The sequence below is a fragment of the Tenrec ecaudatus genome, chromosome 1 (genome assembly GCF_050624435.1).
Source record: "Tenrec ecaudatus isolate mTenEca1 chromosome 1, mTenEca1.hap1, whole genome shotgun sequence".
NCBI lineage: Eukaryota > Metazoa > Chordata > Mammalia > Afrosoricida > Tenrecidae > Tenrec > Tenrec ecaudatus.
In genome coordinates this window covers 298788974-298814309 of record NC_134530.1, presented here as the reverse complement: position 1 = coordinate 298814309, position 25336 = coordinate 298788974, and the positions used below count along the sequence as shown (strand labels likewise).

Here is a 25336-nt window from a genome sequence, read left to right as displayed (position 1 = left end):
TGTGCAGCAAGCGGGAATCTATATTTTCTGCAAGCTGGTGAAATGCACCTCTTTTGCTTTAACTGGTAGGATTGTGTCCAGAGGTAATGCAAGAAAGAAAAGAACCACGAGAGAAAAAAGAAATACACATAAAAACCCAGTGGTATTTGTACATCTCTCTGTTGCAAAATGTAGATGTGTTTACAAAGACATGTGCTGCGTTTCCAAAAGTCTTCCTTGCCATTTAAAACTGCCCCACGTAGGGAGAGCGTTATGGTTGGGGTGCCACACCTCTTCTGCATCATGGGCCATCTGTGTGAGGAGGAGGGAACACGCACGGCTCCGGGACACCGGGAGCAGATGTGACAAATCAATTCACAGAACTCTCTCAAACAGAGATTTCCATACATGGGACTGTCCAAGCCTACATGAAAACAACGTAGACGAGGAAAGGCCGAACGTCATCACACAGTGAAACATGAGGAATGGCATGAGTGCTACATGGAAGTCCCTTTAGTTAAGAACCTTTCTGACGCGTCTTAAAGAAGGATGGACTGGAATAAAAATACCACCTAACAAACTTGGTATTCCTTTGTTAAAAAATGGGCCAGAGGGTCACACACATGACGTCATACGGGTTATCATTTCCGCATCGTGAAACGAGACCTCTTCAAAGGGTTGAAAAGGAAGATGTTACTTTGAGGAGTAAGGTGCACCTGATCCCAGCCATGGTATTGTCCAGTGTGTCCTACCCATGGTAAGTTGGACATGGAGTAAGGCAGACTGACGAAGGGATGATGCATCTAAATGATGGTCCTGGCAATGCATATTTAAAGCCCCATGGATGCCAGGAGAAAAAACAACCACAGATCTGTCTTGGAAGAACTCTCAGCCACAGCGCCCCTTAGAGCTGAGGATGGTGAAACTTCGTCTCATGCCCTTTGAAGATGTCATCAGGAGAGACCAGGCCCTCGGGTGGACATCATGTTTGTTAAAGCCAACGGGCAGCGAACGACAGGGAAGCCCTCAACGAGAAGGACTGACATAGCCGCTGCAGCGATGAGCTCCTCTGGAGCACGGAACAACTGGGAGGGTGGCGCAGGAGCAGCTGGGGTTTCATTCTGTTGGACACAGGGTTGCTCTGTGTAGGAGCCCATTCAGGAGCCCCAACCACAAGGTTGGGAAGCATTATATTATACTAAAAATGAAAGCGGAGCCCATGACAAATTAAGAATGGACGGGAATTCCAGAGACCAAGAGGCAACAGTTCAAACAGATCAAGGGGCTCCTGTGTGGGTTACATTCAGGAAAGGTGTGTATAGGGTTGTTTCCCTCCGCCACATTTATTCAATCTGCATGCTGAGCAAATCCTCAAAGAAGCCGGAGCATCTGAAGAAGGCAGCACCTTCACTGGAGGAAGACTCACGAACACGTAGGTAGGCCTTGGCTGGCTACAAGCAGGAAGGGCTTGAAGCACTCACTGATCACAATCAAAGACTACAGCCTTCATGACGGATTGTAATTCCACAACAAGAACATGACGATCCTCGCAACTGGCCCATTAAAGCCACATCATGATAGATGAAGAAAAGACTGAAATCAGCACGGATTTCACTTCACCTGGATCCACAATGAACACCCAAGAAAATGTTTCTAATCTCTGGCTTCATAAAGAGGAGTTAAATTCGCACACCCGTCTCTCCTTTGAAGTTGCTGTGCGATACACTATAGGAGAGAAATCTGGCCTCGATAAATAGGTTTCTGAAAAAGGAAGGTGCACTCCAATAGACGTCTCAGCTCACTGGGGGTGTTCTTCTTGACCACTACACCGAAACTTAACAAACGGTAGTTTCTCCCAGGGCAGAGACCATGGGGGATCTTGAAAGGTCATTGACATTTGAATTTCCTTTAATATTAAAACTCCTTCATCTACTTTGTACTTTCGATGTATCTTTTGTAACATCCTGAATCAGTTATTCGTAAAATACTAGTTTCTTGAATTACACGATCAGTTGATCGTATGCTGATCGTCCAAATATTATTACATAATATCACACCGTGTGTCCTCTGGATTACTGCACTATAACGCTTTGAGAGCGGGAGTGAAATGAGTTAATAATGTCATCGTTTGTTATAAAAATACTTTTCGTCTTACAGACTCTCTCCCCAAGGGACTGCAGGCTTCTCAAAGCGAGAAGTGCTGACCTAGCAATTCTTAGAAGCGCTACAGATTCCTCCTAGAAGTTAAACCACAAAACCTTGAGTTTCCTTCCAGCTCTTGGTATCTGTAGCTCTGATCATGCCATTCACCATGAAGGGAGAACAGGAAAGCGTTAGCTGTACGGAACGCGTCGTTCATTTCTACAAGACAGGACCTGGAATTGTGCATTCTAGGCTTCTCTTTAGAAAAGCAAACATATTTTCCCCCAATTTTGGCATCAATAATATAGCACCTCATGGTGCTGTCAGTTAAGTGTTGGGTTGCTAATCACAAGGTTGGGGGTTCAAACCCACCAGGTGCTCTGTGGCAAACAGCTGACGCCATCTGCTCTCATAAAGATTTACTGCGTTGGAAAGCTGATCTATGGTTGCAGTTGGCCAGAATTGACTGGATGGCAGCAGATAAAGTCAATATAATTTTTAAAGCATTGTGTTAGTCTGGGTACTTTAGAGAAACTAATCCACAGAAATTCATGTATAAGAGAGAGTTTTATATAAAGGTTAAGTACACATTAAGAAAACATCCCAATCCAGTGCTGCCCAAGCCCACAAGTCCAACATTAAACCATTAACCCATATGTCCAACATCAATCCACAAAGTCCTACTCCATCTGAAAAAACACATACAATGACACCGACTGCAGGAGAAAAGCCGAGTCAATGAATGTGTGAACATCTCAGTGCTGGCAGGGGTCTCCACACGGCTGCTCCAGCACACAGGGCTGCATCGGGGTGGTCCATGTGGCTTCTCCTCTGGGAGGTCTTGCAGGAAGTCAGCCTTGCAAGCTTAAGGAGGGAACTGGCTAAGGCAGCTGCACCCTGGTGCAACCATCAGAAAGCAAGAGACCCAAGAACTAGAAAGGCGAGGCTTACTGAGCCATTTATCCCTCTGCCCTTCAATTAACCCCACATGTGTTTATCAGCCAGGTTGCCACAATAAACTAACTACCTCAAGCATCATGGAAGAAATTTTTTAAAAAACTTCCATGAAATGGATTGATAAACTATGTAATTTTAAACCTTAATGTATTATTAAGAAGGCAACCCAAGCAAATCACCAAGGACAAATATTGTTTGACTTCACTTACATTTTTTTCCTTCCCAATAGTTTTAAGATATGATTCACATATCATAGATGTCCATAGTTCAGTCACATTTAAAAGTGTTGTGTATTCATCAACACAATAAGGTCTAGTGCATCTTCTCTCCTCTTGTATTCATTATTTGTTCCCCAATTCCCCTCAACCTCCCCCACCCCTATTCTTAATATGCTATTACATCAATAATTGTCTCTCTACATCCGTCCCTTTTGTGCTTCATAAATGGTAAACATACCAAAAACAAAATAACTAAGCAAAAAGAATGAAAACTTTCCATAGGTATGTATGTATATATGTGTATACACACATACATATATATGTATATATAATATGCATACATATTTTATGTACATACATGCATATAAAAATAAAATAAGCCAGAGAGCAAACCTCTGTCAAGAAAAGGCAAGTGTAGCGAGAACAAAGGTCATTAGTGGCTACCAAAGGCTACAGAGACGAAGGAAGCGGGGTTAACAGGGACTTGGACAATCACATCAATTAAGGGTTGGGTTGCACAGCCGGTTGATGTCAGTAAGCTGTACACCTGTGAAAATCAAGTTGCCCAAAATTGCGTGCTTGTTATAGTTACAACAATCACACACAAACAAAAGTCAGTGCTGAGGTTGCTTATGTACAACCGAACACCTCCGGGTATGTGGGTCCTTGGTTTGGAGGTTCAGGGTCACGATTTCATGGGACATTCCAGGTAATTGACCTAATAATTAGTATAGCACTTCTATTTGGTCTCCTAATTAGTTCATTGGGTAGTGCCTGAGGTCTTAAAAGTTTTCCCACAGCTGTCCAACACACAGAATGGGTCTCAATTCACCTGAAGCAACAGAAGGACAAGGAGAGCCAGGAATAAGAGGCTACTGGACGTCTGGCTCTCTGGAGCCATCAGCATCAGGGATGGCATCAGCCACTGCAGCCACCCATGGTGCCACCTGCCATGGGCCTCCACAAATACCAGACAATAAAGAAACCATATTGTTTGTTCTCCATTTTAATAATAAAATACTATGTGATAAATATATTTGAAATTTGCCTCAATATACTATTTCTTGAATTACTAGCCCTGGCAGCACTCTGGGTGAGGCATTGGACTGCTAACCAAGAGGCTGGTCATTCAAACTCATCAGCTCCGCCAAAGGATAAAGATGAGGCTAACCACTCCTATAAAGATTTGCAGCTTCAGTAAAATTATACAGGATCTCTAATGAGTTGGAATCAATTCCAGAGTAATGCGATTTGGTTTGTGTATTAATATTAACAATAAAATTGTTTTATAAAATCATTCTACATTGAATTACAACTTTAATAGTAACTGAGCAGAAGCCTTTCCCCACCTCTTTATTCTTTCATTACAACTTTGTTCTCAAAAAGAGCTATTGATAAAGGGTAACAAATACTATTCAGCACCATTTCTTGTTGTTAAGTGCCAGAGTCGGTTCCGACTCACAGTGACCCCCTGTGTGTACGAAACATCACCCGGTCCTGAGCCATCTTCAGTTGTCCCCCTGCTTGAGCCCTTTGTTGCGGACACTAGGTTTCAGCCACTCCATGTCACCGAGGACCTTCTTCTTTTCACTGCCCCTCTACTTCACCACGCATGATGTCCTTCTCCAGGGACTGGTCTCTCCGGAGAACTATTAAGTACGTGAGACGACGTTTCTCCATCCATGGCTCTAAGGAGCATGCTGGCTGTACTTCTTCCAAGACATATCTGTTGGTTCTTTTTGGCAGTCCAGGTTACTTTCAATTCCCCGCCAACAACAAAATTCAAATACATTTAATTTTCTTTGCCCATCCTTATTCAATGTCCAACTTTCACATAGATGGGGAAAATGAAAATATCATGGCTTGGGTCAGGAACAGCTTGGTCCTCAATGTAACTTCTTTGGTTTTGAACACCCTAAAGAGGTCATATAGCAGATATACTCAATGCATTGTGTTGCAAGATCTCTTGACTGCTGCTTCCATAAGTGTTACTTATGGATCCTTCACAACTTCAATCTTTTCTTTGCTTCTCATAATGTTACCTATTGGTCCAGTTGTGAGGATTCTGGTCTTCTTAATATTGAATTGACATCCATTCTGAATGATACACTCTTTGAGCTTCCTCGGGGGGTGCTTCAATTCCTCCTCACTTTCAGTAAGCAAGGTTGTGTCGTCTGAATATTGAAGGTTGTTAATAAGCCTTCTCCAATCCTGATGCCACATTCTTCTCCATGTAATCCGGCTTCTCTGACTATTTTCTCAGCATACACATTTAATAAGAATGGTGAACGGATGAAACCCTGATGCACACCTTTCCCGATTTTAAGCCATGAGACACTCCTTTGTTCTGTTGACACAACTGCCTCTCGATCCACGTTTGGGTTCCACATGAGCACAATGAAGTATTCTGGAATTCTTCTCAAAGCTATCCATCGTTTGTTATGATCCACATAGTTGAATGCCTTTCCATCATCAACAAAACAGATGTAAATATCTTCCTGATATTCTCTGCTTTCAGCCAAAATCTATCTGACATCAGCAATGATATCCCTTGTTCCACATATTCTTCTGAATCCAGCCTGAGCCTCTGGCAGCTTCCTGTCAATGTACTGCTGCAGCCACTGTTGGATGATCTTCAGCAAAATTTTACTCCCTTGTGATGTTAATGATATTGTTCTATAATTTGCGCATCCTCTTGGATCACCTTTCTTTGGTTTGATTACAGATATGGTCTCTTCCAGCCAGTTGCAAAATAGCTGTCTTCTACCTTTAGAAGCATTGGCTCTTACTCCGATGTTACTTCTTCAAATAGTAGGATGTCAGGTTGCTCCTTTTGATACAGGACTCTGTGTATTCTTTCCATCTTCTTTTTATGCATACTGCATCATTCAATATTTTGCCCATAGAATCTTTCAATTTGTAACTCCCAACTTGAAATGTAATTACCACAATATTGTTGCTAAAACATTAAAAATCTGATAAGATCGTTGAGCATAAAAATGCTAACCCAAACAAACAAACTTGTAGCATGCGCAGGTAAAACTGTTATCAAGAGTGTCATTGCAATTAGGTAATAGTGACAGCTCTGAAGTTCAAGAAGTAAATTAGCGCCAAGCTTTATCTTAGCCTTGAAAGTATATTGATACGTGTAAACTGGGCTTGTGAAAATGTTATTGTTGTTATAAGTAAATACAGGAATGGTTCTCTAAGACATATATTTCTGCTAGATACTGCACAAACGTCTCATAGCCTGCCTCTCATTATGGTGTCATCTTCTGTCACCCAATGCAGTCCACGCCTGCCACCCCACCCCCTCCAGGGATGTCATAGGTGTAGCCAATTGCCTCCACAAACAACTTTACCATGATACTAAAATTAGACGGTACCCAGTTACCATGACAGAACATTCTGATCAATGATTTCACAGAGGAGCCCTGAACAAAGGGGGAAATATAGAATAGAATTTCAAATTCTCATAAACCCTAGAGCCTTTCTAGAGCCATAGAAGCTGAGTGACCCCCTTGAAGCTCTTGCTCTGAGATCATCTTTATACCTTAAACCTAAAATATCCCTCGAAGCCATTAAGCCAAACAGTAATTTAGCTTAAGTAGACCACACACAAAAGAAGTCTGCTTTCAGCACTGTGCTCTTTTACGAACTCTCTCCGTGGGATCAAATTCGCAACAGCAACTTGAAAGACAAGAAAGGAACTTAGGAGTGGTGAGTACACCATCATGAAGGAGGACATGCTCCAAAGAAGAGGAGAGAATCACTGCTGACCTGGAAGCAGGTCATCAATGGATTGACGCACCCAAGGCAAAACTGTGGAATTGGCTGTTTTGCCGAGGATGTCCTCAACAACAATAAGAAAATAAATAAATATGATTTAGAAGAAAACACCAACACTGGTTAGCTCCAGTTATAAATGTGTATACAGAATGACAGCAATGGCTAAACTTTCAGTGTTAAGTCCTACATTATCTCTTTCAGTGTCAAAGCTGTTCTTGGTGGTGGATCCTTACCTGATGATCAGGTTATAGATTGAGACGTGGAGAAAGAGAGTTAAATAGCATACTTGAGGTCATATCATAAATGACAGATTCTGGATTCCAACCTCTAATGCTGAAGAATCTCTGAACCACTCCCAATTCAGTCTCTGAGGAGCCCTGGTAGAGAAGTGGTTATACGTTGGGCTGAGATCTGCAAGATCAGAAGTTCAAATCCCCCAACCACTCTGGGGGAAAAAGACAGAGCTTTCTACTCCTGAAAAGTTACAATCTCGGACACCCACAGGGGCTGCTCCTATAGAGTCACCATGAGTCAACATCGACTCAATTAAAGTGAGCTTGATTGGGTTTGGATGTGGTGTCCATTCTAATTCATAGTTCACTGAGCACCAATCATTCTTCCTCTGTCCATGACTCCAAAACAATGTAATAGCCTTTTCACTCTGTTATACCAAAAGGGAGAGTTACATTCCTACAGAGCTCACCCTAAAACCTGGACATATCAGTAAGACTCTTTTGTCTCTCATCAACCGACCGGAAATGAAACAGATGCTGTGAGGTCCAATCTCTTTATTCTTGAAAGGTCACGAGCCTGGAACTCTACTAAAGACATTCAGCAAACAAAACCCAAGGTACCGTCAGCCTGCATCCCTTATTTGTTCTCCCGAGAAAGCACACCTAGAAGACAAGGTCGATGAAAATCCCTGCTGCTTCCAAGACTGCCCAGTAACCACTGAGGTGGTATTATTTTTTTCAAGTGCTTTCTAGAGCCTCCGCTCCCTCAGGTCAGTTTATTCTCATCCCACCCCTGCCCTTTGGGCCAATATGCTCCTCACCTATCCCAGAATCATCACAAACTTACTCGATACCTTCTAGATACTTCCAGAAAATATGTAACCCAACATGTGCCATTGCCACATTTTACATGTCCAACTCAACGACACTGACGACATGACCCGAAACCATCAGCACCCACACACACTGATACTGTCACAGCCCCATCAATAAAATCAGCAACCCTTCAGCTATCCTGACCATGGGAACATCAGAAACACTACATAAAACCAAACAAACATGAAGTTGCGAGACATCATAACCAACCCAATGGAAGTCAAAAGAATCGTGAGCAAACTGCTAAGAGGACCAATTGCACCCCAACAAATTAGAAAACTGAGGGGAAATGGAAAGATAAAGTCTGAGAAACACATCATCTACCAAGATGAAGTCAAGAAGAAACAGGAAATACCAACAGACCTTTAAGCAAGAAACCGAACCAGTGGCTAAGAATCTCCCAACAACAAGATCCTGGACCAGATAGAGTCAATGGATAATTCTGAATCATTTTGACAAAGCCCCACTCAAAATACGTGGATCCCCCCATATTTAATTCACCTCCCCCTTTCCTCAACTGAAAGGGCCAGGGCCATCCACCTCTGTGGGCTCACCTGCCCCTTCTGACAGGTTGTTTGTTATTAAGTGCCATTGAGTCAGCTCTGACTCATAGTAATGCTATGTACAACAGAAGGAAACACTGCCCAGTCCTGTGCCACGCTCGCCAGCGTTGTCATGTTGGAGTACATTGCTGCAGCCATTATATAGGTGTAGTGTTACTGCATTTGGGTCGATCACTGCTCTCTCAGTTATGAATAGATGATGAATGCTCTGACAACTCTGGAGAATCTCTCCTGCTACTTCCCAGAACACGCAAACCAAAATAGAATACTTGCTCACGTTTTTGTCTGCTTCAGTGGAGGGCTAAGGACACAGGCATGTGTTTTGTGCAGCTTGTGTTGTTAAACCTCTTGCCCCGCCCACATTCCGCCCTGACATATAACAAAATGAAGAGTAGGCTGTGTTTCTTGAGAAATTTCATACAAGTTTATAGGTGACATTCTCAGGGTATAGACAATAAGGTCCATTCCAATATGAATTTCCTTTGAAAGGACATAGGGCAGTATACTGCTATCTGGGGCGTTGGTAGAAGATGGATTTGGAGTACACTCAGAAATCTACTGACCATGCCAGGCCCTGTCTAAAAGTTCCACCATTCTTGCTGGTGCCCATTCAAACTGTATGGAGCATCATCATGGATATTATTGTTTGAATCACAAACTACAGAACCCCCGGGTGTTCTAAGTGTGCTCACTTGCTTCATATTACAGTCACTCTTTGAAATCATTTACAACAACACGATGTAATGTCAGGTGGTGGTAATAGCAGTCCTTCTGCAGGATGCCAACCTCTCCCGAACCCTCTTTCCCTTAGGAAATCCAATATATCAAAGTAGCAGGGCTAGTAGCAGACTTCTTTCTTGAGCCTACATTCCAGACTCTTGTATGCAAATCAAGAAAAGAGAGTCATTCTAACAGCTCATATCTAATTACGGTGACAGAATTCCAATCCTGAACGTTAGATTCCCGTCGGTCAGTTCCATCACTCAATGTGCAGAGCCTTGCCCATTTTTGCCTTGCTCTAAAACGTGCCACACTGACTTTACCCTTCTTTGCATACACCATTCTGTGTGGAAAATTTCAATAGCTACGAAGGTGGGGAAAGGGTGTGGGACATATTGACTTCTTAGTCATATTTCCTGGTGCAGCCATCCTAGTGTGTGTAAAGTATTTACATATGGCAACACTTAAGTCATTTTAGTTGTGAAGCACTGTTCTTTTTTTCCATCTTGGTGGGCCACTTAGGGCCCTGAACCACAAAAGAAAGTTCTCTGAATCATAGTCATTCATTAGTAAATTGTTGTACTTATTTGGGCAAAACCAAATGTCTTCCATTGCTTTAGGACATTGAGGTGCATGAGTTAAGTTGGGAAACTGAAATAAAAATGAGTCTCTTATTACACGTGGCCCCAAATCAACCTTTCCAGCTCTACACTTACTTATGCCTCTCTCTCCACATGCACGTTGGAGGCACCGATGATCACCTGATCTCTTTCCTGAGAACATGACATCCCAGAACACCAAGGAGCTAGAGCCAAGGGTGTCATGAGCCAGGATTCCCAAATAAGAGGAGTCAATCTACTAAGAAATGGTGGGTGGTGAAATTCTGCTTACTGATCCCTTAAGCCTACTCCTATTCATGTGGGAGGTAGTGGGGGTTCAGTCACAATTCTCCCATTCCATGCCAAAGACACTAGTTGGATTCCTGGCCCATGCACCTCATACACAGACTCCAACATCTATCAGTGGGTTACTATGTTTCTGGCCTGGTTGCAACCGAGTTTCTAGATTAAAGCACATTAGAAAGAAAGGCCTGGTGATCTAGGCCTGAAAATCATCCAGCGAAAGCCCATTGGATGATCATGGATTTCAGGACCATTTTGTTCCATTGGCATGGAGTTATAAAGAGTCAGGGGCCAACAACACTGTAGCTAACACCACCAAGCATATTCCTAGTACCCTGGAATTCCTAGGAGCAACAGAACCAACACTTCTTCCTTCCCTTATTTCACTCATGAGTCGGCCACCAAATCCTTGCATTCTACTTCCCAGTTGTAAGGCTTGAATCTTTCCCTTCCTGCCACCTCTCTAGTGATACTGGGACTCTGTTTACTCCCAGCTGTATCCCTCACTGGGATCATAGCCCTTCAACCCATTCTACAGCACTGGCTTTACAAAACAGATCTGATCAGCACATCACTGAAGGAGGAAAGGGGTGTGTGTGTGTGTGTGTGTGTGTGTGTGTGTGTGTGTGAGAGAGAGAGAGAGAGAGAGAGAGAGAGAGAGAGAGAGAGAGAGAGAGAGAGAGAGAGAGAGAGAAATACAATGAGGACTTACACTTACACTTTATGGTCCCCACTAGCCTTCTCCCTTTTGTTGTGAATGAACAAGAAAGAAGACGTGAAGAATACCCAGCATGCCAAGAACCAATATCTCATTCAGATTTCTTTCTGAGCTTTCTTAGGCCATCAGTATTTGGGGTCAGCTTCTTTAAAAACTCTACTTAATTTTTAATAATCAAAAATAGTCTGAGAAGAACTCCCTGACTAGGCAATGCCAAGTTTCATTCATGCATTTAGTTATTGCTCAAAAGGCCACATCTAAAACACACGACTAGAAGTCAACTTAAAGGAAATAAAACGAGTTAGGGTATTTTTAAGCCAGTTACTAAAACTAAAACAAATGTGATTTTTCAGCTCTGGCTGATGAGCTATGAATGTATATTTTACCCAGTAATGTATAATGACAGCTTCTGCTCACCACAACCACACAACCACCACTCAATTTTATGTTCCATGAGAATTTTCCACATGGGGCATATCATCTAGATTATAAACCACCCTCATGAAAGCAAATTTACATTAGCTAACTTTATATATATACTCATGATATCGTGAACCTAAAAGCAATTAGCCAACAGCTCTTGTTAAAATTGGTTTTACCCCAATCCAAACTATGTGGACAGCCCCCACCCCCACCCCTGCCCCAAAGAATTTACTTCAGAGGATAACACTGGAGCTACAGCTCAGGCAGAGGTACATGTCTGATCAGAGCACACAGAAGCAAATGAAGGGAGAGGACAAGAGAGTGGAGCACATCCTGGCCCACCAAGTCTTGAGGACAATATCCCTGCTCAGAGAAGCCAATGTACAGAGAGGACCATAAGGCTGGCCCCTCTACGAGATATGACATCCCTCATTGAGCCATAGCCATATGGTGGACAATACTGGAGACACATACGGGAATTGTACCCAATCTGACCTCACCACTATGAGGCAAAACACTAAGGGCGTGCAACAGAGCACCAAGGGAGGCAGAGCAAGGAAGTCCTGAGGGAATACCAAAAATAGACTTTGGGACCAGGGTGGAGCACCTCCTCAGATTTGACCAGAAAACACTCCTAAAGGTCAACAAACAGACCTTAAACTATTAACAGGCTTTTCTCTCTCTTTTTTTTTTTTTTGGTCATTTGTTGTTTTGTTTTCTTTTGTTGCTTTGTTTTGCTTTGTCTTATTTTTGTTATTATTATTATCTCTGCAGGTCTTTATAGATAAGATAGGCAGGATAAATAATCTGGAGGAGAAAACAATGGGACAGATGGTTCCCATGGGACATGGGAAAGAGAGAGTCAGGGGAAAGGAAGTGGGTGTTAACAAACCTAGGGACAAGGGAACAACAAGTGATCCAAAATTGATGAAGAGGACGGTATAGGAGGCCTGGTAGGGCTTGATCAAGGGCAATGTAACCGAGAGGAATTACAGAAACCCAAATGAAGGCTGAGCATGATAGTGGGACAAGAGGAAAGTAAAAGGAAATAGAGGAAAGAACTAGGAGGAAAAGGACATTTATAGAGGTCTAAATACAGGAAAGTACACATGTAACTATATATATGACGATGGGGAAATAGGTCTATGTGCATATATTTATAGATTTAGTATTAAGGTATCAGATGGACATTGGGCCTCCACTCAAGTACTACCTCAATGCAAGAATACTTTGTTCTATTGAACTGGCATTCCATGATCCTCACCTTCCCCACATGATCACTGAAGACAAAGCGGTGCATAAGCAAATGTGGTGAAGAAAGCTGATGGTGCCTGACTATCAAAATATATAGTGTCTGGCACTTTCGCTTTAAAGGCTTGAAAATAAGCAAGCAGCCATCTAACTAACAAGCAACAAAGTCCACGTAGAAGAAACACAATAGCCTGTGTTATCATGAGGTGCCGATGGGGTCAGGTATCAGACATCAAGAACAAAAAAATCATATCATTATAAATTAGAGAGAGTGTGGAGTAGAGACCCAAAGCCCATCTGTAGGCAACTTGACATCCCCTTACAGAAGGGTCGCAGGGAGGAGATAAGCCAGTCAGGGTGCAGTATAGCAACGATGAAACATGCAACGTTCCTCTAGTTCTTTAATGCTTCCTGCCCCTACTATCATGATCCCAATTCTACTTTACCAATCCGGCTAGACCAGAGGTACAGATAAGAGCTGAAAACACAAGGAATCCAGGACAGATAAACCCCTCAGTACTAATAATGAAAGTAGTGATACCACGAGGGTAAGGGTAAGATGGAGTTGAAAGGGGGAACCAATCTCAAGGATCTGCAATATAACCCCCTCCCTGAGGGACGGACAACAGACAAGTGGGTGAAGGGAGACGTCAGACTGTGTAAGACATGACAAAATAATAATAATTTATAAATTATCAAGTGTTCATGAAGGAGTGGGGAGCAGGGAGGGAGGGGAAAAATGAGGCACTGATATCAAGGACTCAAGTAAAAAGAAAATGTTTTGAGAATGATAATGGCAATAAATGTACAAATGTGCTTGACACAATGGATGAATGTATGGATTGTGATAAGAGTTATACGAACCCCCAATAAAATTATTTTTAAAAGAAAAAAATTGGTTTTACCAAAGTAAAATGGAAAGTTTGACCTTTCTAAACAAGTGAAAAACAATATGTAAAAGAAACATGAAAAATGATGTCAGAATTGCCTGAATATCGGTCTATTGACAGCACACGAAATTACTGGGTGCTTTGGAAAGGCGTTCTGCCGGCCCTTGGACTGAATTCAGAAGTGCCTGCCCACAGGGAGTTTGTACGGCACCTGGCAAGCCAGCACCTACACAGACGAGACCATTTCTGCGCCATAATGCAAAAGAAGGGCAGGAAAGCTAGGGAATTTCAGAAGAGAAACCCATTGAGGCAGGAGAGGGAGGGTATCAGGAAGGAGTCCATAGAGAAGGTAGGATTTAAGGACTGGGCAGTATTGAAAACCCTATGGAGCATGAGAACCAGTATCCAAACTCAGTGTCACTGAGTCAAAGGTGACTCAACGTGACTTACTGTGGGTTTCCGAGGCTGTAACTGTTTATGGGAGTAGAAAGCCCAGTCTCTCTCCTGCAGAGCTGCTGGAGGTTTCCAGGTGTTGAACATGTGCATCACAGCCCAACATGTAATTACGATCCTCCACGGGCACCTGGCTGTGGAGCACGGCATCCCCCCCGACAGACACGGGGTTGCCAGGAGGCAGAACCACCTGTATAGCCACTGATGGGTTCCATTCCGAATATGAAAGGCCCAGGGAAGGTTCAACCTGACCCATCCTCTTCTAGAGGTAGCATTTCTTGAGCATGATGAAGTTTGAAATTTCTTCTTTAAGCTTCCAAACAAACTTGTAATGATAGCTCAGTTATAACTCTTTTTAAAAGACCCACTCCTAAGCCACTACCTCTTGGTTAATATCTCTGTAAGCGAAGTCTTACTTATGTCAATAAAGCAGTTCATCAAGGAAGGAAAATAACAGTTTCAATAGAAACACTCAAGCGTCAACATTACTGTGCCATTTGAATAGGAATATGGCATCAGGGGAAGGATTTAGAGAAGTCAAAACACAAAGCCTATTTCTCCAGCCCCACACTTAACCGAGCTGCCAAGAACTTCAAGATATATTTATCCTGTCCTCCAACATTAGAAGCATTTAGTAATTTCATTTCCAACTAATTTTTATTAATCTTTATTTGTTTTAAGATAGATGGGTATTTGTGTCTGTACTATAAACCAAAAGACTCACTGTCATTGCACTGATTCAGACTCAGGAATCCTAGTGGCCCTTTGGGACAGAACAGGACTGTCCTTGTGAGTTTCCAAGACTGTATATCTCTACAGGAGTAGAAAGCCTCATTTTTCCTCTGTGGATCCACTGGTGGTTTTGAACTGCTCACCTTGAGGTGAGCAGCCCAACACATAACCCACTAGGCCACCAGGGTGCCATATCTATATTAAAGTGTTTCTCACAGACAGAGCCCCAAACCTTACATTCACTGATCTCAGGAGAATGTTCATTAACAATGCAATTGTGGGCCCCACTGCTGACACATTTGAATGGACTCTTGGTCTCAGGAATCTGAATCCAATAAGCTATCTATCCCCTTACCCCGTGGGAGCCCAAAGTAGCATCTTCATGTCTTAGAGTGTAGTCTCCCACCTGTTTCCAGCTTCTTCTATCATTTATTGCAATGTGTTTTTGACAATTTCAGCAATTACTTTTCAACATCTGCCAAATGTTTTCTGTGCCGCACTACATTAGCTAAAAGAAAAATTGCTTCTAAGACACTGACATTATAGCACTGGAAGAGGAAGATGTCCCCACCCCCAGCTCCACATCATTTTTATACGCTTCCTCTGTCTACATCCAGCTCCAGGCAGGGGATGTGGCACTGGAAACCACATTGGGTTCCATGACAAGCAGACTAATGCCCGTCGGAACTCACAGCCCAAAATAGATGTCTACATCCCAAATGCCCCAACCCTTTGGCTATGTTACCATAGCTGGCATAAGGAAGTTTGCAGATATGACCACATTAAGGCGTTTTAGATGGGAAGAACATGTTGGATTATTTGGGTGGCCTCAGTGTACTCACTAAACCGAAAAGAAACCCAGTGCCATCAAGTCGATTTCAACTCATAATGACTCTACATAGGGTTTCCAAGCTGATCCTTCCTTATGGGAACAGACAGCTTCATCTTCCCCCTCTAGAGCAGCTGATGGATTTGAACCTTCATCCTTGTGGTTAGCAGCCCAAAGCCTAGCCCACAGTGCCACCAAGACACCTCAAAAGGGCCCTTAGAAGTGGAAGAGGGAGCCAATAGGAGGCAGAGGGACACGTAGCCTTGGAGGAAACACAGAGACACGGCACCACTGGCTTGGAAGCAAAGGAAGGGGGCTAGGAGCTAAGGACAGCAGGTGGCCTTTGGAAATTGAGGAAACCTGCAGCAGCTGGCAGCCCCGTTGACATGTCCTGCCAGCCCAACGAGGTCTGCATTGGAGCTCTGACCTACAGAGCCGTAAGACAAGAAAGGTGTACTGATCTTAACCACCAAGCGCCTGAGAACTTATGACAGAAAAGCTAAAGAAAGCTAACGCTAGCACCTCGACAGAAGAGGAAACAAAAACAAACAAACAAATAAACAAACAAATAATAAGCAGCCACTCAGGTCACCTATAGCACAGAGGCCACCTCCTGCCTACAACCCGCCTACTTTTCAGATTTAGCGAATATGAACCCAAATATTTAGCAGAGCAGGGCATACAGAGGCTAGAGTCCAAGGAGTGCATCCCCCATTACGGCAGCGGTCACCTCTTGGATCCAGTTGTCTCCTAACCGAGCTTCTCCCCACCCAGCCCTGTAGCTCATCTTCTCCTCTTCGGGCAGGAATTGAGTGTGTCTCCCAGAAGAGGCTATGCTGAAGCCCTAGCCTCTGGTACCTGGTTGAGAAATACGGGCCTTGCAGATAGTATCAGTGAACACGAGGTCACAAAGGGCATAGGCTCCCCGTCTCACCTGAGTGCAGTCTTAGGAAAGAGCAGAAGTTACATGCACAGTGGTTGGGCAGCCATGTGACATGTGTAGGACAGAGAAAGGTAGACCAGCCCCAAGCCAAGGAACACCAAAGCGTATCTGGGGTTTCCAAGCACCAGGAGAGAGGCAGGGAACAGCTTCTCTCTCAGAGTCCTCAGCCACATTGCAACCCGCCTGACGGCCCACCTCCAGAATACAGGGACAATAAATGTCTGTTCCTTAACACCATTCCATTTGTGGCTTTTTTGTGACATAGCTGGAAACCCAAGACACCCTCCATCAAGGTGGGCTGCTTATTGCCTGAAAATGATCAAAAGGAGGGGGTTATAAGCGATGTTTCTCAGCCTCAGCAGTACCGACATTTGGACCAGATCATTCTGCCTTGGCTGAGGACAAGGGTCGGGGTAGGGCGGGAGTTCACTGTGGTCCTCTGAGGTAGTTAGTTTACTGTGCCAACCTGGCCAATAAACACACGTGGGGCTAATTGAAGGGCAGAGGGATAAATGTCTCAGTGAGCATTTTGAGTTCTCGGGTCTCTTGCTTTGTGATGGTCGGACCAGGGTGCAACTGCCTTAGCCAGTTTCCTGTTTTAACTGTCAAGGGTGACTTCCTACAAGACATACCTGAGGAGAAGCCACATGAACTTACCCCGATGCAGCCCTGGGTGCTGGAGCAGCCGTGTGGAGGCCCCTGCCAGCGCTGAGATGCTTACACATTCACTGACTGGGCTTTCCTCCTGCAGGCAGCAACATTGCATCTGTTTTGTGAGATGGAGGAGGACTTTGTGGATTGGTGTTGGACATATGGGTTAATGGGTTGGACTTGTGGGCTTGGGCAGCACTGGGTTGGGATGTTTTCTCGATGCGTACTTAACCTCTATATAAAACTCTCTCTTACACATGAGTTTCTGTGGATTTGTTTCTCTAAAGTACCCAGACCAACACATCCATCAAAGAAGACTTAGCAGTGGCCCTGGTTTCTAAGAGCTGTCTATAGCACTACTCTCCTCTCCCAGCTGAGCCAGTTAAAAAAACATATTTCCCCACATTGCCTAATGTCCACCAAGGGGCAGAATGGGTCCCTGATTGAGAGCCACTGACTGGTCCAAGGCACATGTCTACCACCCAGCAGTCAGTGCTCTCGCCACCAATTCCCTCCATGTGTGTGCGCTTCAATTGTGGCTGGGCTCATTCAAGCTCATTTCCCATGAATTCAATCTGCTTGGCATTTAAAAATGCCTCAAAACTCAACCACAGGCTTTTTAATGGTCCCAATAGACTTATTCCCAGCCACGGGCAATGGAAATCATGGCCACCCCGCAACGGCTCCTGAGCCAGCCCCGTTAGTGAGCTCATCACCCATGCCGCTGCTGCAAAAGCAACCCCGGCTCCTGCTTGCTGTCTGGGGGCCACAAAGAACCTTCCGAAGCTCGCTGCAACCTTGTCATCTGGACATCATTCGCAAAGTCCCTTCCATGAAGACCGACGCAGAGCATGACTGACAGAAAATGGAACTGGAGCGACAGACAGATGTTTTGGACACATCATCTGCATACAGCTACTCTCCTGGGCTAAGCAACCATGTGACTCAGAAACAAACAATTTCTTCCATGACTTGCTTCCAAGAAAATGGACTTCCACAAAGATGTTAAAATATGCCCTGGTTTTGTTTTTTGCTTTTTAAATATGCAGCGCTTCACGAATTTGCGTGTCATCCTTGCGCAGGGGCCATGCTAATCTTCTCTGTATCGTTCCAATTTTAGTATATGTGCCGCCGAAGCGAGCACAATATTCCCTGCTTTATGCAGGTTTTAAAACTCTGCTCCAGCTTGCCATTTCAATCTCTAAACAACGAGGATGCAAACGGGAACTACGGATAGGGCCCTTCCCGAAAGCTTAGGCAAAACTAGCACTGAAGGGTGGACATTGAATTCATGGGTGCAGAATGAGGCCTGTCAAAAGCCGGCGCCAGGCTCAATCCACTAAGGTCTAGAAGGATGGAGCTGTGTCACAGAGATTGGTGACAGGGCAGCCCTTCCCAGACCGCTGGCATACTAGAAATCACTGCCACTTTAGAGCTGATCCTCAGCCAAGGGCCACGAACCATATGAATTATGTCTAAGCCTTGATGGGGGTCGAAGGGGATACCGCAGATGAACTGTCATTGCCGGGTCCAACAGAAACACCCAGTTCACTTCCCAGCCTATGCACAGAAGAACTAGGAAAAAAGGCCTGGGATGCACTATAAAATATCAGTCAATACAAATTATAGAGTTCACAAGAGTAAACGTGTCACTTACAGTGGGGTGGCCCAGGACCCAGAAGCATTTCGTGGCACAGGGCTGCCAGGGGGTGGGGGCTGACCCAGGTGATCATGATCTCATCAATCCTGTGGGACTGAGCAGGGCTCCCGGGGGTGTAACGTTCACCGAAGCACAGACGTAGGCAGCTACATTCCCCACCTGTTGAAGCGGCTGGTGGACGCGAACTGCCAAACGTTTGGTTAGTAGCTAAGTGAGAGTCATTGCATTCCCAGGCCTCCTGAGCAGTGGCTCAGACAAAAAATTGTAATTTCCCATCTCCCCTCAAGGTCTCTCTCCAAGCATACAACATTCTTTTGAAATGTGAAAATAATATCATATTACTCCGAACACTGAAGGGCCAAGGTCCACCATCCTAGCTGGGAAGCCTCCTCTATTTCCCTTCTTCCAGGCATTTCCCAATTAAACTGAGAGTTGAAGGTGGGGAGCATGTACATGCCAGCCTTAGGCAGTTAACTCCGGTAGCCACAGAAACCTAATTTCTCTTTAATCTTTGAAAGGGTGACGAGAAACAGCTCTTTATCCTATTTTCAAGTTGTTTTGAACATTTGAATTTTAAAGCCCCAATGATAAGCAGAATGCATGAAAAGGGGCGGGCAGGTCAGGGGAATGAAAGCATTAGGGGAGGTGGGAAGGCAACTGAGGAACCTGGTGGCACAGTGGGTTGCGCATTGGGCTGAGAACCTCGGAGTCAGCAGTTTGAAACTTCTAGTTGTTCCAGAGAAAAATGAGGCTTTCTACAACTGTAAATATTTACAGGCCCCAAAACCTACAAGGGCAAGGTCTAGGCTGTCCTGTAGGGTAGGGCACCATGAGTATGAATCTACTGGACAGCAGGGAGTGTCTTCTGTGCTGCGTAGCAGGCTGAAAAGCACAGGGAAATGCTCTTAATGGATGGAGCCACAGTTCCTGCCAGACTGACTATCCTATAACTATAACATGTTACGTTGCAAGTGACTCGGGTTTACAACACACTTATATAAAAAAGGAGGCCTAAAATAGCTCCTTGTTTCAGACCCTGTAATTACCAACATATGGAAGCCCACTCTTGTTGGGGTTAGGACTGGCTTTTATACCCCCCTTTTAACTGTCAGCAGGAAAGGAAACATCTTATTTCTTCTTTGGGCCCTTGCTGAGGGCCTACTTTGTGCCAGGCCCTGAGGACACCTATGAATAAAACCTGGTCCTTGTCCTCTTCCCCTAGGGTGGGAAGGGCAGGGGGTGGAGGGCTAGGGGCAGACGGAATAGGAAAGGTCAAAGACTGCTGGTGCTAAAAGGAGGAAAGCAGGACAAGTGGCAAAGTGGGTATTTTCCCTCTGAGCCCAAACCAGGGGCTGGGGAGTCCGTTTCAACTGCTGTGGGACCCCACTCATGTCAGAGTCCACCTGTGCTCCATGGGACTTTTCAAAAAGGTCTTCAGGCCTTTCTTCCAAGGCGCCTGGGGGGTGGACTTGAACCTACAAGCTTTCGGTGTACAGCATGGAGCACGGACCACTGGTGCCACCCAGGGAAATAATAGGGAGCCTCCGGTCTCCATCCTGACTCTGAACTCACCAAGAGCATCCTCTGTTGTGAACCACTCATGCAGGCAAAAGAATTCCAGGATGATTCTTGTGGATAGAAACACCTCCACACGGGATTTAATGGCAAACGTTGGCCTCCCTTCTAGAATGTTCACAGCTGACAAGAAAGGTGTTCCGAGCAGCATCCACAATGACTCCCTGGATCCCATCCCAAGATATGACACATTACAGTGTTCCTTGTACCCTCTGTTCACCATGTCGCCCCCTATACGTTTTTTTAACAGTTCGCATCTAAGTTTTTTATGTCATTTTGCTATCTTGCATTTGATGTTAACTTCCTCGCTTAGCACTTGATAAACATTACAGTCAATTGTTAACAACTGTAAGACCATAGTGAGCAGTGAGCCTAGTGACACGGGCAATGTAAAATGAAAGAGACTGTCCTCGTCCTGAAAGGAGTGTAACAATCTTCATCAGGGAGACAACCACATAAACAACAGCGAGGCGTGAATCAAGGGCACGTCAATGAGCACAATGTGGATGAGAGGCTGTTTGGGCAAGCCAGCAGGTTCAGCGCTCTGACGTAGAACACAGGTATCAGTGGCATGTGCAGGGGGTGCGGTGGGGTGGGGCTTCTATTTTTAACTTCCCCTCCAGAAAAAGATTGAATGATATTTGGTAATCCTACCTCGAGAGAGGAAACAGGGAGGTCCCTAGCATTGAGCAATGCGTTTTAAATCAAATAGGCTACCACGTTTCATTTTAATCCCCGAGATAGAAATGACTTTGTCGGCCCTTGTCTTCCTTTCTGTGTTCAAATCATTCAGGTCTGCAGACTCTTTCAGCACTTTTGTTTTGTGTCAGAGTTATTTCTACCAGGAGGAGGAGCTACACATGTCTATATAAAGGAGCCTCTATTTTCCTGCATTCACTCCCATTCAGGCCAGTGAGGATAGAAACATTTAGTGGTTTGCTAAGGAGAACTCTCCATGTCACCTGGCTGTGAATGACGGTGCCATTCAGCAGTGCCTGCTTGTTCTGAGAAGCTGCACCGCTTTGTTTTCTTACTTTTGGCAGGAGAAAGATGAGCTTTGTCTTCTTCTATAAAAGGTTGACAGTCTTGAAAATCCGATGAAGCAAGTTCAACTTTAGCCATCAAGGGTCCCTATGAATCAGAATCAACTGAACTGCAGTGGGCGCATGTGTTTTTTTTTCACTGGATGAATCATTGTGATTGTAAGCAAAAGATAATGGGTAAAATTCAGGTGTAATTGTCCACCGTGTTCTATTACTAGTCTTAATTTGTTCTGCTTCTGTCGAAAGTCACATTTTTTACACTGCACTTTAAATCGTCACTGCAATTGAACAATTGAAAAACAAAAATGTAAAGATTGCCTAATTTGCCTCAGCAAGATCATTTTCTTGCACATTTTATCAGTAGCTATTTAACTAAAAAGGACTTGCTCTTTTAGTCAAAATGCTGGATTTGTTTCTCCCTACACCCAGACAAAAAGTTAGATTCCTGTTTTGTTTCATCTGTTACTTGATTTTCCAAAGAGAAAAACACGCTTCTTGACTGGATTGAATTATTTGAACGTAGCTAGTTAAAAGGAGAAGGAGCCCTGGTGGGGGCTATGGGTTAGGCAATGAGCTGCTGACCTCAAGGTCGGTGGTTCAAACTCACCCAGAGGCTCCTCAGGAGGAAGATGAGGCCATCTCCTCCAGTCAAGAAATAGTATCAGAAATGTTATATTATTTATATATATATTATGAGTGGGTACTGCTTACCACACGGTCAGCATTCCACACCCAGCAACCACCCCATGGGAAAAAGACAAGTCTTTCTGCTTTCATAGAGTTAGTCTGAAGCAACAAATCCCACATGGAAGAAGCACACCAGCCTGTGCGATCACGAGGTATTGAAGGGATCAGATATAAGGCATCATCAGAACAAAAAATTCTTGCCATAGAGAATGAAGGGGGAAGTACAGAGTGGAGACCCAAAGCCCATTTGTCAGCCACTGCAGATCCCCTCACAGAGGGGTCTAGGGGAGGAGATGAGCCAGTCAGGGTGCGATGTTGCACCGATGAAGAATACAGCTTTCCTCTAGTTCCTAAATGCTTCCTCCCCTCCCAAACACCCCTCCCCCCAACCCACTATAATGATCCGAATTCCACCTTGCAAGTGTGGATAGAACAGAGGATGTACACTGGTGCAGATAGGAGCTGGAGGCACAGGGAATCCAGGGTGGACGATTCCTTCGGGACCAGGGGTGTGAGTGGCAATACTGGGAGGGTAGAGGGAAGAGGGGGTTGGAAAGAGGGAACCGATTACAAGGATCTACATGTGACCTCCTCCCTGGGGGACAGACAACAGAAAAGGGGGTGACGGAAGACGTCGGACACGGCAAGATATGACAAAATAAGAATTTATAAATTATCAAGGGCTCATACGGGAGGGGCACCGGGGAGGGAGGGGAAAAAAGAGGACTTGATGCCAAGGGCTTAAGTGGAGAGCAAATGCTTTGAAAATGATGAGGGCAATGAATGTACAGATGTGCTTTACGCAATTGATATATGTATGGATTGTGTTAAGAGTTGTATGAGCCCCTAATAAAATGTTTTTAAAAAAAGAGTTAGTTTGAGAAACCCACACGGACAGTTCTACTCTGTCCTATAGGATCGCTAGAAGTTGGCATCCACTTGATGGCAGTGAGGTGTTTTTGTAGTTTTAGGAGTCAGAATTGACTCGGTGGAAAGTTTGACTTTGGGTTCTCGTATGAATGGTAAAAGTAAAGTTGATTGTTATATGGTAAAAATGAAGTGACGTACTCTTTTACAATCGATGCAAATGAAATATGCCCAGTGCCCGTGTGCAAATGATGGGCGGGGTTTGTCATGAGATGATTCATTCTTCATAAACTGACTTCACCGGATACCTAGCTGAATTTCTTCTAATTCTGGGGGCGTGGAAAGCATGCTAGCTTTATTATTTGAGCCTTAACCAACTTTGTTATGTTTCTAATAATGTAGGCAAATCTTATTTTCAAACTCTTAACAATGCCGTACACTGTAGTTTACAAATCATTCTCTTTTAAGCCAGAATGTTGCTTCCTTCATTATCTACAGCTCGTAGTCCCCAATGACACTCTCCTCTAGCTGGTATACGGAACGAGAGAAAAGGAAACCTGAGACAGACAGCTGAGCAGGTGCACAGGATCGGGCTTTCAGCTAGACCATGAGAGTATTAACTTTCATTATGTATCCTTCTAAGACATCTGAATATTCAGCCTACTCTCATTTACTGATTTGAATATAAATAGATACAATTTACTTAATTACAAAAGAAAGTAAAGACAGTGGGAACAGGGAGAAAAGAAGGCAGAAAAAGGAAAGAGGGAGTGAAGGAAGAGAAAAAGAAGGGGAAGCAGAAGAGGAGGGAGAGACGGGAGGAAGAAGAAATGTAGTGGAGCTAGTTTTATGCAAGAGGTTAAGTTCACAAGTGGGGCGAAGCCAGCATGTGGGGGAAATATACTTTGGAAATGAAATCTCTTAACTTCCCCTTAAGGTACTGTAAACCTCCATTCGTACATGCACCTCTTATTCGTGGACCTTAAAATCTGTGAAAGACAGAGTTACACACCTGGGATGAACCATTCCTGAAGAACGCAAATTGTGTCTTTCCAATAGATTTCATTCTGTGTTTAAAGCCCCTTCGGCTTTCCACGTACGGCTGTTACAGGGGTTAGAGAGCTCGGGCTGCCACAGCTTGAGTTCTTGGTGTGGTGGTGGTCAGAAAGCCCCCATCCCCAAACCCACTGGCGTGAGCGGGGTTCCCACTCATAGTGACCTGGTAGGCCAGAGTAGAACGGCCCCCATTGGGTTGTTTTTGTTTTGCCTTTACTATTTGTGGTCCATACTGTGTCATTATCATTTGGAGCTATAATCTCGCCCTTTACAATATATCTTTTAGATCATTTATTGGGGGCTCGTACAATTCTTATCACAATCCATACATCCATCCATGTGTCAAGCACATGTGTACATGTGTTGCCATCATCATTCTCAAAACAGTTGCTTTCTAATTGACCCCTTGATAACAGCTCCTCATTTTCCCCTCTCTCCCTGCTCCCCCTCCCTCATGAGCTCTTGATAATTTATAAATTATTATTATTATTTTGTCATATCTTCCACTGTCCGGCATCTCCCTTCACCCAGTTTTCTGTTGTCTACCCCCTAGGAAGGAGGCTATATGTAGATCCTTGTAATTGGTTCCCCCTTTCAACCCCACCTTCCCTCCACCCTCCCGGTTTCACCACTCTCAGCACTGGTCCTGAAGGGATCATCCGCCCTGGATTCCAGTACCAATCCCCATTGGGTTTCTGAGACTGTAGATCTATAGGGGAGCAGACTGCCACACAGGTCTCCTGAAAGGCGGCTGCTGGATTTGAACCCCTGACCTTTTGGTTAGCAGTCCCACACTTCACCCACTGTATCTCCAGGACTGCACATGGTGGTCAGAACAACTTCAAAATTAATGTATTTAAAAAGAAGTCTGTGATCTCTTTGTTGCATTTTCTGCCTTTAAAACTCTTTCTTATCAAAGAACATAAGCTAATAGGAGCTAAAACCATCCCCAAGCCCAGCAGGCCTACTTAGATCCTGTTGCACACGTAGAGTGCAATACGTCCTCTGTGCTCCCCACGTCCAATACCAGAACACGACCGGGCTGTGCAAAAAGTCCACCACATTCAGAGGATCTGCTCTGACCCCTGGATTGTCTGGCCAGAGCAGCCCAGGCCCGGCCTCAGAGGAAGTGAGGACTCAGGGAGCATGTGATGACCTGGATATCTCCTCTTGAAGACC

At 44.4% G+C, this 25336-nt stretch overlaps 1 protein-coding gene and 1 non-coding gene across 5 annotated transcripts in view; both read right to left on the bottom strand.

Annotated features, from left to right (window-relative positions):
• The window catches only part of ATXN1 (ataxin 1), a 477765-nt gene that overhangs the window by 351752 nt on the left and 100677 nt on the right, over positions 1-25336 (bottom strand). The window lies entirely within an intron of this gene.
• On the bottom strand, positions 18307-18413 carry LOC142438165 (U6 spliceosomal RNA). The gene has a single exon (XR_012782593.1). It is a non-coding gene; the product is annotated as a U6 spliceosomal RNA (small nuclear RNA).